Below are 11,833 nucleotides of genomic sequence, written 5' to 3' on the forward strand. Positions count from 1 at the left end.
TTTATTTTCACATCAGAAAGTAATTGATGTTACACAAATGAATGTTTTTAGGCATAAGAGTTTCTGTCAGCCGGGGGTTAACAACAGTATTAAGATGCTGGCACTAATATTAAATCTTTTTGGATCAACATGCTACAAAAAAAATCTTACTTCTAACTAGGCTGCATTTCTAATTTCAATGCAAAAGAATGTTTTATGATATTTCAAGACTAATGAACAATCAAATAAGCATTAAGTGCTTTAATACATTATTACTAGACATTATAAGACAACTATCAGTGTCCTTAGTTTAAGGGCACATAGCTTTGTGTTCTATTTCACTTATTACATGTCAGCTGAAAGAAAATATTAATAAGAAAGTGCAAAAGGAGCCAGGTGACTAAAGAAAGGTGAGGGCTAAAGAATACAGTCATTTTTATTTCTACATAATTCTTCTTCTAAAAGCAAAATGAACCATCAATCTTATAGTAAGAAATTAGTATCAGCTACTATTGGCCTCTGAAATTGCAGAAGGAAAGATACTAATGTTATCTTCTTGAACCTAAAATGATAGACAAAAATGTATCCAATAGTTATGGTGTTTTTTTAGGTTGTGGCTTGGAGGAGGTACATAATAGAGGGTATTCTAAGACACAGATTTAGCTGTGGAACAGAATCAAGCATGTAGTCTAAGCAAGCTGCGTCTTCAAAAGAAAGCTGCAGGGTGTTCATCTTGGAAATTAATCAAGACCCAGAAATACATAAGCATCCGTAAAGCTCAATTTATTACTAATCCTATCACAAATTGAGAGAAAGATACTGACATAAACAAGCAAAACATAATATATTTTCACCATGTATTCATATAAGTAGTTCATTTATATTTAATATCAATTTAAACATACCAACTCATTGAAAAATCCAACACCATACTGCCTAGCTCAACTTATACTCTGAAGTTACCAACCTTACAAAATAACCTCCCCCAGTTTTTAATGAAGTGTTAATTCTAGAAGCCCAGACAGTTTCATCAACATTATAGCATTAGAAAGCAAATCAGTTACAAGTCAATGCATTGCATTAGCAAGAACAGCGGGAGGTACATTCAGAATGAAAATAAGCAAAGGAAACAAAGGAAACAGAAAACTGTATGTAGAGTAGACAGAAATAAAAAGAGCATACATACCTGGATTAAATTCTTCTTAAAAATAAAATACAAATTACATACCACCATCTTTATATTATTTTCCATTTATGCAGAAACACTGTACACAAATCCATTACTATATTGCCGTTCTTCCTTCAGCCTTAAATGATACAACATGAGGCTGCTTCCCAGTGATTCAAGTCAAGTGCAGTCAGGCATGCTGCTAGTCTGCAACGGTATCTGTTCTAAATTCCACGGTATTCCCTAGGCAGCATTAAATGGGGATCTTTTTCCTCCCTCTCCCATTTTTTCCCCCCTCCTACAACTTGTGCTGACAGCTAAGAGTAATCGTGATGTTAGCTACTAATTCATTCTGCAGCTCAGGGTTGTTTCTCTTCTATAATAGCAGAGCAGGACTCGGTGTCCTACTCCGGTTCAAAAACAACATCAACACGAGAGAACAGTAATCATCCTGGTGCTTTATGTGCCGGGAACTTCCCCCGCTGCTGTTTTCTCCTGCCACTGCTCTCAAATGCAGCACCCGCTGCAATAGGCACAGCCCTCCTGCGTGGCAGGCAGCCCCTCTGCTCGCAGAGCCACTCACAGGAACAACACATGCAGTGCGTCGGGGGAGCTGCCAGGTGCGCATCCGTGCCCGCAAGGAGAACAGCGGGAGATAGGATCTCTTGCTTGGCAGGGCCGTGTTCCATCCTAACCTTTTATTTATCAGTCTGACCTGATCCAGAGAAACGACTGTGTAGCTACTTCTTGCAGCAGTGCCTTCATCAAGAGCTGATAATTTTTTGTAATGAATCTGCTACATATCCTTCATAACTACTATCATTCCATTATGATTCAAGGGTGCTCCACATAATAAGAAATGTATCACTCACTTTCCAGGAAAAGCACTTATATGTCCCCAGTTAATTCCTAGGCAGTAGGACTCAGTCATTTATTTACTGCAATTCAAATAGCAGAATGGATTACTATTGTGCAGGCAGTCAGTAAATTATCCTGCCCAGAATACATCAGGTGTTTTTTTCAAATGTTAACAGGTTTAGTAGTGTAAGGCCACACACAGCCTTACATGTATTGAAAATATATTTAAAACTGACACATGAAGAACTACAGAAATGCATCCAGAAGGAGCCTATATAAAACCATTCTACAAAGTATACACACAACCGAAGCGTAAATAATTCACAAAATGTGTACAGACATAAACCCACAGGTATGTGATTATCCTCTCTAATCTTGGGAGACAGCATGACTGGAACACCATAGCTAATATTCAAGTATGTATTTTTCCATATAAAAATTAAACCCTCAAACTTTGGATAGTCTGTAAGAATTGACATTTGTAACAGAGAAACTTGCAATTCAGTTAATTTCTTCAAATGATACCTTGAGTAAAAGGCACCACTTTAGAGTGTTTAACAATTTCTCGTAATACTTCAAACTTCTTGGCTGTAGCTTTCAGTTTCGGCGATCCTTGCACTGCTATTACTAGAGTCCTCCTGGGACACTGTTTTACGTGCAACTTGTAAACAGAAAAGTTCTAGAATCAGATCTCTTATGTACAGTTGTAAATTAATATTTTGGATTTTGCATATCATTATTAAAATAATTAGGGATCATTATATTTATTATGCCTTTCTGGCATAAATGTAACCTATAAACAGCCCAATAATTAGATTTATAGTTAAGAACCAGATGAATGAATGCTTGATTATTCAAATCTTATTGTAGTTATTAGCCTGCAGCCATTACTTAATATTCTATCTAAACTGAATCAAACGTTCCTTAAAAACGCCATATTGCATGCCAACAAAATATACAATAAAACTTTCTTGTAAGTGCACAATAGGAAATACTCCAGTGATACCAAGACTCAGTGCTATAGTCTTAACTACACAAGAAGAAACAATAAAGCCTCTCAAAGTCAACAGGACTACACATGTAAGGATGAAAAAAGGACAAACCAGGCAGCCTAGTCAAGCATGCCCACCCATAGTAGTCACACACTAAGAAATATGTATCAGCTTCAGCCAGCCTCAACAAATGGCCTTAAGACTACAGACAGTAAAACCAGTAAATATTGGAAAAATATAGGATTTTATCATTTAATAAAAATATGTGTTTGCCAATAACATTAACTCAGAATGCTTAGATTAATGTTGCCATCTTCAAGGAAGTTCTTAAGTGTTGACCCTGTTTATACTCATCTATTGTGTTACCACATGCTGAATATTTCAGCTGAAAGTTGAACTTATTCAACTTATTTGATAATCTGTCATAAGTAGGACATTTTACTCTACCACGTGCATTATTCAGTTGATATTTCAGAAGGAAATAAAAAAGCAAACAAAAATCCAAAGACCTTCAGAACCCATTAAGGCTTATCTTCCCTGTAGTTAAAATCTGTGTAGAACTTCTCCAAGCCAGAGATTTGGTGACTTTGCTTGTAATGCTACTGACCAATTAAGAATGAAATTTCACATATAAATATGTACTAATTACTTACAAGTGAAGTTACCCAAATTCATAACAAAGTTATGTTGTAGCTCTGTTCACACATTTCTCACATAGATAAGATATTGGTGACTTTCTAGAGTAAGTCTATGAGCAGCTGTTTCTCTACTTCAGCTGTAGAGTAGCTGACGTTCTCACAGTTCTGGAAGCCCAGATAATTGTAAGTAAGTGACTAGAAACTGCTGTGCATCTTGAGAAAACATCCACATCAGTTTTTTAAAAACTACCACAATGGAGCAATTTGCGTGCGTGGGCCCTACACATCGTAGTGGTTACTTGTCAGCAACCCGACATGCTGATGAAGCTGGCCTTGAAGAACTCTCAGGATTCACACTGATTTACTCTCTTTCCCAAACAGAGCATTAAAGTAGTAACTGCCACACATAGAAGAAAGAGAAGAAATACATGTATTTACACATACATATACAATATGTATGAAGTTGTTGTAACTGTAGCTTAGTGGAGAAAAACAATGAAAATCCACCAAAAGAAAACACTATCACCACCAACCCCAAACCACATCCCAAACAAAAAGCCTAAACCCCAATGGGCAGCCATAAGCCTTCAGGGAGAAAACGGCTATTCTTTCTGCCTGTTTCCAGGATTACATGACCATGACATTCAGAGATGATTCTTTGCATTCTTATAAATAAAAGTCTGTCCACTGAAAATATTTCAGTAATTTCCATCACTAATATTTTGTGTAATAAACCCAGCATTATATAATCTATAATTATTTTAGATGTTATTTGATTATTTCTACTGTGTAATACTTATATTGAAATAGTGATAGCAGCAAACTGATAGAACGACTTTGAAGTAATTTGTATTTCATGATGGATTTCAGCCTGAAAGCTGGAAAAGCTGTCACCTAAGTAAGCTTTCTCCCGCACATCATTTCCCCAGTTTGCTTAAGCGATGGCTATTTCTCCCCATTCATCACGGAAGGGCAGTAACTGTCAATTGTGAAATCCAACCAGTCAATTAGGAACCGCTCCCACGGGACAGCCCCGGCTCTCCGCCGTGCCCCAAAGCAGCGCAGCCGCCGCAGGGCCGCAGCCGCTCCCCGCGCGCCCCCTGCCGGCAGCCCCCGAGCGCGGCCGCTCCCCGCGCGTCCCGGGAGGCGCGCACGGCTCTGACGGGGGCTCTTCTCCGTAAAGAATGCCCTTTTCTCTACTCCGACTGCGTTTCTTTACCGTGAAGCTCAATGTTCCCTTCTAAAGAAGAAGCGCTTTCAATAAGAGGGGAAAAGAGAAAATAACTGCTCTTGTATTTCATAATGCACCTGTGAACTGCTGGTTAAAATTTTACTTCAGATGACTGTGGAAAAACCTTTGGAGATTCTGAAGTTAAGGTGGCTAAAGCTACTTCTTATAACCACATTAAAACTTTTACAGACTTTTTTTAAACCAATTGCCAAGTTTATAAAAATATGCAGTTTGAATTCTATTAAGTGAAATAAAATCACTTTTAAGTTTTTTAACAGCAAGTAAAGGAACAGGCAACCAATGTAAAAACACAATTGTTTCTTGCCAGCTGCAATTTAATCAAAATTTACCCCCCTGATTTCAGACGGGATCAGGGCAACAGAATCATGGTTGAAAAGCAAATACAGGGGCAAAAGCCCAACCACAACTGAAGAACAAATCAAGAAACACCTTTTTTAAAATTATTTTTTTATTTTTATTTTTATTTTTTTACCTGGGAGGGAATAAGTGAACTTTCTTCCCATTCAGATTTATCAAGAACCTAAAGAAATGTAATGTATTTGAAGTGGTAACTTGAGAACAATATATGTTACTTCTGAAATTTAATTCCCCGTTGTGTTCTTTCTTCATAACTACTTTGCTCATTGTTACTCTCTAGAAATGTGTTCATTCTAGAAACTGTTTTAGATTTTTTGTCTAAGAAAGTAGAATCCTCACTGAAATATTTTTCAAAATGAAGAATCTGACTCAGTTGCCACTTTTCATGTGGGGAACTGGTTTTAGGTTCCCTTTATCTTAAGCCTCAAGTTTTCTAGCTCTTACCCTCTGGCTCTCTGCGCCATCCCACTGGGAGAGAATACATGAGCAGCTCTGTGGGGTTTAGTTACTGTCTGGGGTTAAACCACAACAACAAGGTAAAGCTCATTGAAAGAGAAGTGACAGAGTGGAAGAGTTACAGAATCTCCATTCAATACAACCCTCAGTCATATTCTTAAATTCAAGTATGTCTTTAACAGTGCTGCTAAAGGTGCTAATTAAGAGCCATCTCAATATTTGCCAAAAATGGCAGCAGCATAAGAAGATTTAGAAAAAGGGCGTACCACCAAACTTGAAAAAAATAATTATTTGGTAGTGAATTAAAATATTCAACCCTGTCAATCTGAAAATAGGTAAAGAGAGTAGATCACAAGAAAGATCCATGGTGATGAAGCAGAAACTCTAAAGCAGATGCTGCAAGGATTTGAGAAAATGAATGATTGTAGCAATTGTGAAGTTACATCTTTTATAATAAATCTGGGAGTAAGGTAATTTATTCTCCTGGATCTTTTTTCCCCTAGGCCTTCTCCCTCTAGCTACTGCTTAGATTCCATCAATATAATTAATGAGCTTTTCAGTGTATGACCTGTCATTCTTTGTGCTAAGAATCAGAGTTCATCAGAGCTCCATTCTTGGCTGCTCTCAGCTCTCTCCCCTATCCTCGATCTCCCACTGAAATGATTGCTGGTTATCTGAGTATTTCTCTTTCCTCACCCTAGGGTTTCTTTCCCTTTCTTGCACTGTGAGAGGTTCTCTGCCAATCCTTATAACTAACAACCCCAATTCTCTCTCTAATGTGATGGTTTCTTGCCTTCACAATCTTCTTTATCATCACTGCATTCCAAAAGGGAGCTTTTGCATCCACAGAATGGTGCCCATGAAGAACAACCCAGCTGATTCATACTAACTGGCTTATTTTTCCTAGTTTATGTGAAACATCCATTATCCCTTGTAAACTTTCTCTGATGAGAACCCTGTTGAGTTTCAGTCTTCTGAAGCATTTTTTAAAGCGTTGCCTCAAATGCTCACAAAACACGCTATAATTCAATTACAAATATGTACTAGGAGCTATATAATCCTATAACACACCAAATTAGCCACAGGTTATCAATGAAACCAATAATAAATAATTTAACATCAGTCCAAAAACAACCTGAAAAATGCTAAAACATGGGTACTTGAAACAGCAGGAAGAGGAAAAATGCTTTGATAGTGCCCTTTTGAACTCTGAACCAAAGAAGAGAACTGAAGTTTAATTGTGGGAGAGAGCAGGTTACATTCCTGTTTGTTGATTTTCTAAAATAACGGTCAAAAGCAAAAGCTTAGATTTTTCACCCTCTATTGTGAATCATTATATCTCACTTTTTGAAGAGAAAAGTAGTGATAATTCTTTTTCTGACCTTGCCTGACAGAACCCTCAAATAAGATACAGCATCTCATAAAGATTTCTCCCAGGGTCCATAACTCCTAATACTTTCAATTAATTAAAGAAACCAATTTTAAACTTTCACATTGATTTAAGGCAGGGAGTAAATCACAGAATATCTAAACTCACAATACCATAGGAAGCTCTAAGTTAAAGTAAGTCTGCAAGTAAATTGACTGTAACTCTGTTCAGACAGAGAAAAAAAGACATCTCCATTTTATTTCCTTCACAATTATATCAAATTTCAAAACATTTTCTCCCTGAGGAACTTTCAGAGGACATCATTCCAAAGGAGAAAAAAGTTTACCTGAAATTTTAGGAAATAGAAGAAATAAAACCAATTTGTTCAAAATTGGTGAGTAACACACTCTTGAACTTATGCCTTTATCAGTATATCTCTTTTCGTCAAAATAAACTTTCTAAACACACCACTTTTTGAAAGCCTAAAAGGCAACTTATGAAGTGACCTTCAGACTGTTGGTCCAACTGCCCCATACTGACCTTTCAACCTTCTCCATGTAAACTTAGAGTTCAGACACAAGATAGTCAAAATCATTTGTATTACAAAAGTAGGACTCCTCGATATAACCACTCAGTAATTTTCTTCAGATACCAAATATTAAAAAAATGTGATTTATAAAGCAAAGACATCTCAAATTCCTTTAACTTATCAGGTATATTTTGAGCCTCCTCATGCACCAATTAACATTCAAATCACTGTTAAAATATCTGCGGCTTGGAAATAAGCACTAATGCTGAACTCATTTGATTGAAAAGAAAGTGCACTTCATTTCTGTTTTCATGTTGTCAGTTTGTCAATTTTTAAAAATATTTAATCTTTGAAATAAATTCACAAAACTAAGGAAAGCAGCTTCTTTGCTGACAGTCATTTCACCCAATCAAAATGCTGATTGCCACTGGCACATAATAATTGCCTTTTAGTTTAATCAGGATGCAAAATATCTATTATTAATACTTTACGAAAAGGAAATACTTGATATTTCCACTTCATAACATGCTTGCATTACTTGGAATACAAGGTTAAAAACTTTTTCGACTGAAAGATTACTTTAAAAAAATAATAATTCTTTGTGTTTATTGAAATCTTTTAAAGAAAAGGTAGGTATTAATCTCATAGCCCCATAGCTCCTAAACAAAGAATGATTTCTGCTTTCCCAGCCTTAAATTCCCACTGCTGCCATTGTGTAATAGCTGCTTTAGTATTAGTTTATCAAGGTTTTTTTTTTCTGAAAAAGACAGTAAATCAATAGAGCTGACAAAACTAAGTTGCTGATAACTTCTCTATTAGTGAGCATTCTCATACTGAGCATCACCACTGCATCCATCATGTAATTCCCCACAAATCACAAAGAACAACATTACATCAATCCACAGTGAATATTTAATTCTACCTAATATTTTTTAAATTTTGAAACACACCAATGTAGTTAATTTATTGAATAATTAGTGATCTATGGATGTGTTGTGCTCACAGTGCAAAGTTAGGAGTAAGGCATGTCAGGAAGATTTACCAAGGCAGCTCTGTGCCAATCTCACTGCTGATCTCCAGATTATAAAACCATTCAATATAGTGCCACTATGTCACTGTTTCATTTCTCTCCAACACTCATTATTGTCAATAAATACAGTTGTGGGATGATACAAAGGGTAACTTACATGAGTAGTGTCCTGCTTAACGTTAGCCTTAGGAATGAATTACTATGCTTTGTATTTCATAAAAAGCATATCCATCTCAGAGAGGTGACATTTATTTATTCAAATATATTTCAACAGCAAAACAGTCTCTAGTTCACTAAGGACTAGTAGCTAAAGATATAATCAAAGTGACATATACAACTGAAGTAAGAGGGGAGAGAGAGGAAAACACATTTGATTGTGCTCATGGCTGACATTGAGTTAAAAGAAAAAAAAAAACCTCTCCAAGTGCATCTTTTCATAATTGTCAGTGTTTCATGGCACTTATTTGAAAGCTGTTAGAAAAGCAACGCAAATAAAAAGAAGCCTCACTGTTCAGCGCTCCTGGAATACAGTGAACATGAAACTCAAAACCAGAAATTGGGATTGGATTATTTTATAAGAATTGTGGTTTAGGTTTTTGTTTTAATCAACTAGCAGAAGCACAATTAGAGGACCCTATCCAGTTTTGCATTGTCTTTTTAAAAGCTATTATTTGTTGATATTAGGTTTTACCTCAAATTCTTAATTCCTCTCCCCTCTCAAAGAGGGGAAGAGCTTCCCTAGAGCTTTTATCTTAGCACTGTTAGATCTCACGTAATTGCAAGACGGTTTAATTATTACTATTTCAAATATGCACCAAGGCAATTTATTATCTAGAAAGAAACATTCTCCAAAGCAGTTTGGCACTTTTCCTATCAAGTCAATGTTTGAGTAAATATTCATCAGCTACAATGCCTCTGGTGAACCACTGGGCTGTCATCTCATATTTGTTCAGAACAGATTCATTCAATTTCATATTTCCATAGATTATCATTAAAAGCATACATTCCAAATATTACTGGAACCTAAGCCAATGTATTTTCTATTACAGTAAGAATTCATGTTTCTTTCACTTGTGAGGAAATACCTTAAGGCCATCAGGCTGAGCAAGCTATACTCCCCCTTCCCCTGTTCCAAGCTAAACCCACTTCCCTAAACCTGCAAAAATAGTTGGGAAAACAAACCAACCCAGAATTGTTACTCCTACGTTCTAAAAGGCTTCCACGGATTTATTCCTTACCTATGCCTGCTTTGATGCCTAAACATCTCCTTCATGGTTACTACAAGTCATTTATTTTTCTAGCTCCTTATGGATAGAGACAGTTCCCTCCACGTGGTAATATTATCTTACAGCAGTTACCTACATACAGAGATGGCTTTCTGTGGAAAACTACTTAATTTATCTGCTTGCTTGCCTTCATTGTGAGGCTCTGTGAGTATTGTATCGTCTGCAAAATACGTCAGGATTGTTTAGTCTTCTGATCTTATTGTGCTGCATAGGGTTTCTTTTTATTGATGGCCTTTTATAGCCCAAATAATACTTGCAAGTGTAAAGTTTATTTTGATTAGGCATTGGCAGAGATTCATCCGTCATGCGTTTCAGAGTTTCTGGGCAAACAACAGCACTTAATGTCACATCAATTGTGCTAAATCAATGATGAGATAATACCAATGTTTCTGAAAAACAGTTTATCTTCAGAAAGAAAAGACAAAGCAAGAAGTCCAAGGCAACCCACAAGGCTGAAGCATAAAGGACTAAAGACATAACTGTATTTCAGGGACAATAACTTTGTCAGAAGAAAAACCTTATCCAAATTAATTTGTAATGAAACAAAATGAAATAGTAACTCAGGAATTAAATGACCCTTTTAAATATTTAAAGAAATTTTCACCTTCAAGAAGAGTTTCATATGATGTATATGTTTACATCTCCCATCCACATGATCTTAAAACTCTTAAAAGTCTCACAATAACTTTGCCACCATCTTTCAGCCCCATACTGAAGCTGAGCAATCTACTCTTATTTCAGTGCACCAAGATATTTTGACTACTTTGCTACAAAAAACAACGTAATGGCACAGTGACAGCCCAAGGTTCCACCTTATGCATATTAACTGGCTTACTTTACCATCTTCTAATTCCTGACCTCAAAATTTCTTTGAAGAAGAACAGTGGGAAGAAGCACAATTCTAATATTGCTTTATTCAAATGCTTTTTAACATCTGAATGAAATTCAGCTGATTCATCATGTCAAAGTTGCTGGCATTAGTTATTTGGTTTTAAACTCAGAAATAAGTTTATTCCACTGGCTAGGCAATTAAGCACACACTGAAGCAAAACTCTTCACAGAAGAATATGTCTCAAGGCTATTGCAACCTCTGTCTGCAAGAAAAAACTGGACTATTTGACTTGTCTGACCATTGTGTTAAATTAGAGACCAGGATTCTTCTTGTCTCTCTCCTTCAACGAGCTACCATTCAGCAGAAAAAAGGAAAAGATCAAACCAGTGACAGAACGGGATGCAGAAACCGAGATCACATGAATCAGATAAGTAGTCTTATCAACAACACCCTAGTATAAACAGATTTTCGCCATCACTCTTTTCACATGGGCACAGTCTATGAATGATCATTAACACATGAGAAGTCAGTAAAAAAGAAATAGGTCTTAATCTCCCAAAAAGCAAGAAAAAAACAGCTCAAAATGAACTGATGAAGGTGCATTTTTAGATGGGGTTTGACTCATATTTACACTAAACAATTTTGGCTGTGCCATAAAAGCACAGAAATGATATTTTTACAGCACACTACCTGTTAGTAAGCAGTATTTCCAAAAGGCCTACACACAAATGAAACAGGAAGTCTGTGACTCTTCAGTTTCTCATAGGGCACTGTACACACTAAAGACATAACTGCTGTGTTTCTCAGAAGTTCTCAACAGTAGTTTTGCACTACAGTCAATGCTAGAAGACTCAGCAAAAACTAACGACATCTGAATTCCCAACCACTGATGTGAGTGGTTAGCACAGTTTAACAGCAACAGCTGGAAAGCAAAACCTTGCTCTGTTTACATGGTCAATAATGATATCAAGTGATCATATTAACTTCCCTTAACTATCATACCTAATAAAAAAAGTCCATATTGAGGCAGTGGTATCATTTTTTGGAAAAAATGTTCTTTAAACAATTCTTATTTAATAGATTATTT

At 36.3% G+C, this 11,833-nt stretch overlaps 1 protein-coding gene across 1 annotated transcript in view; it reads right to left on the reverse strand.

The window, feature by feature from the left end:
• Nucleotides 1-1,664, reverse strand: part of UNC13C (unc-13 homolog C) — a 136,382-nt gene extending 134,718 nt beyond the window's left edge. Inside the window, exon 1 of the mRNA XM_066196662.1 lies at nt 1,166-1,664. The gene's annotated coding sequence lies outside the window, so the exon portion shown is untranslated. The remainder of the gene's footprint in view (nt 1-1,165) is intronic.
• Nucleotides 1,665-11,833: the final 10,169 nt, after the last annotated feature.

The sequence above is a fragment of the Chamaea fasciata genome, unplaced genomic scaffold, assembly GCF_029207755.1.
Source record: "Chamaea fasciata isolate MVZ Bird 193981 ecotype frontalis unplaced genomic scaffold, bChaFas1.0.hap1 SCAF_14, whole genome shotgun sequence".
Classification (NCBI taxonomy): domain Eukaryota; kingdom Metazoa; phylum Chordata; class Aves; order Passeriformes; family Sylviidae; genus Chamaea; species Chamaea fasciata.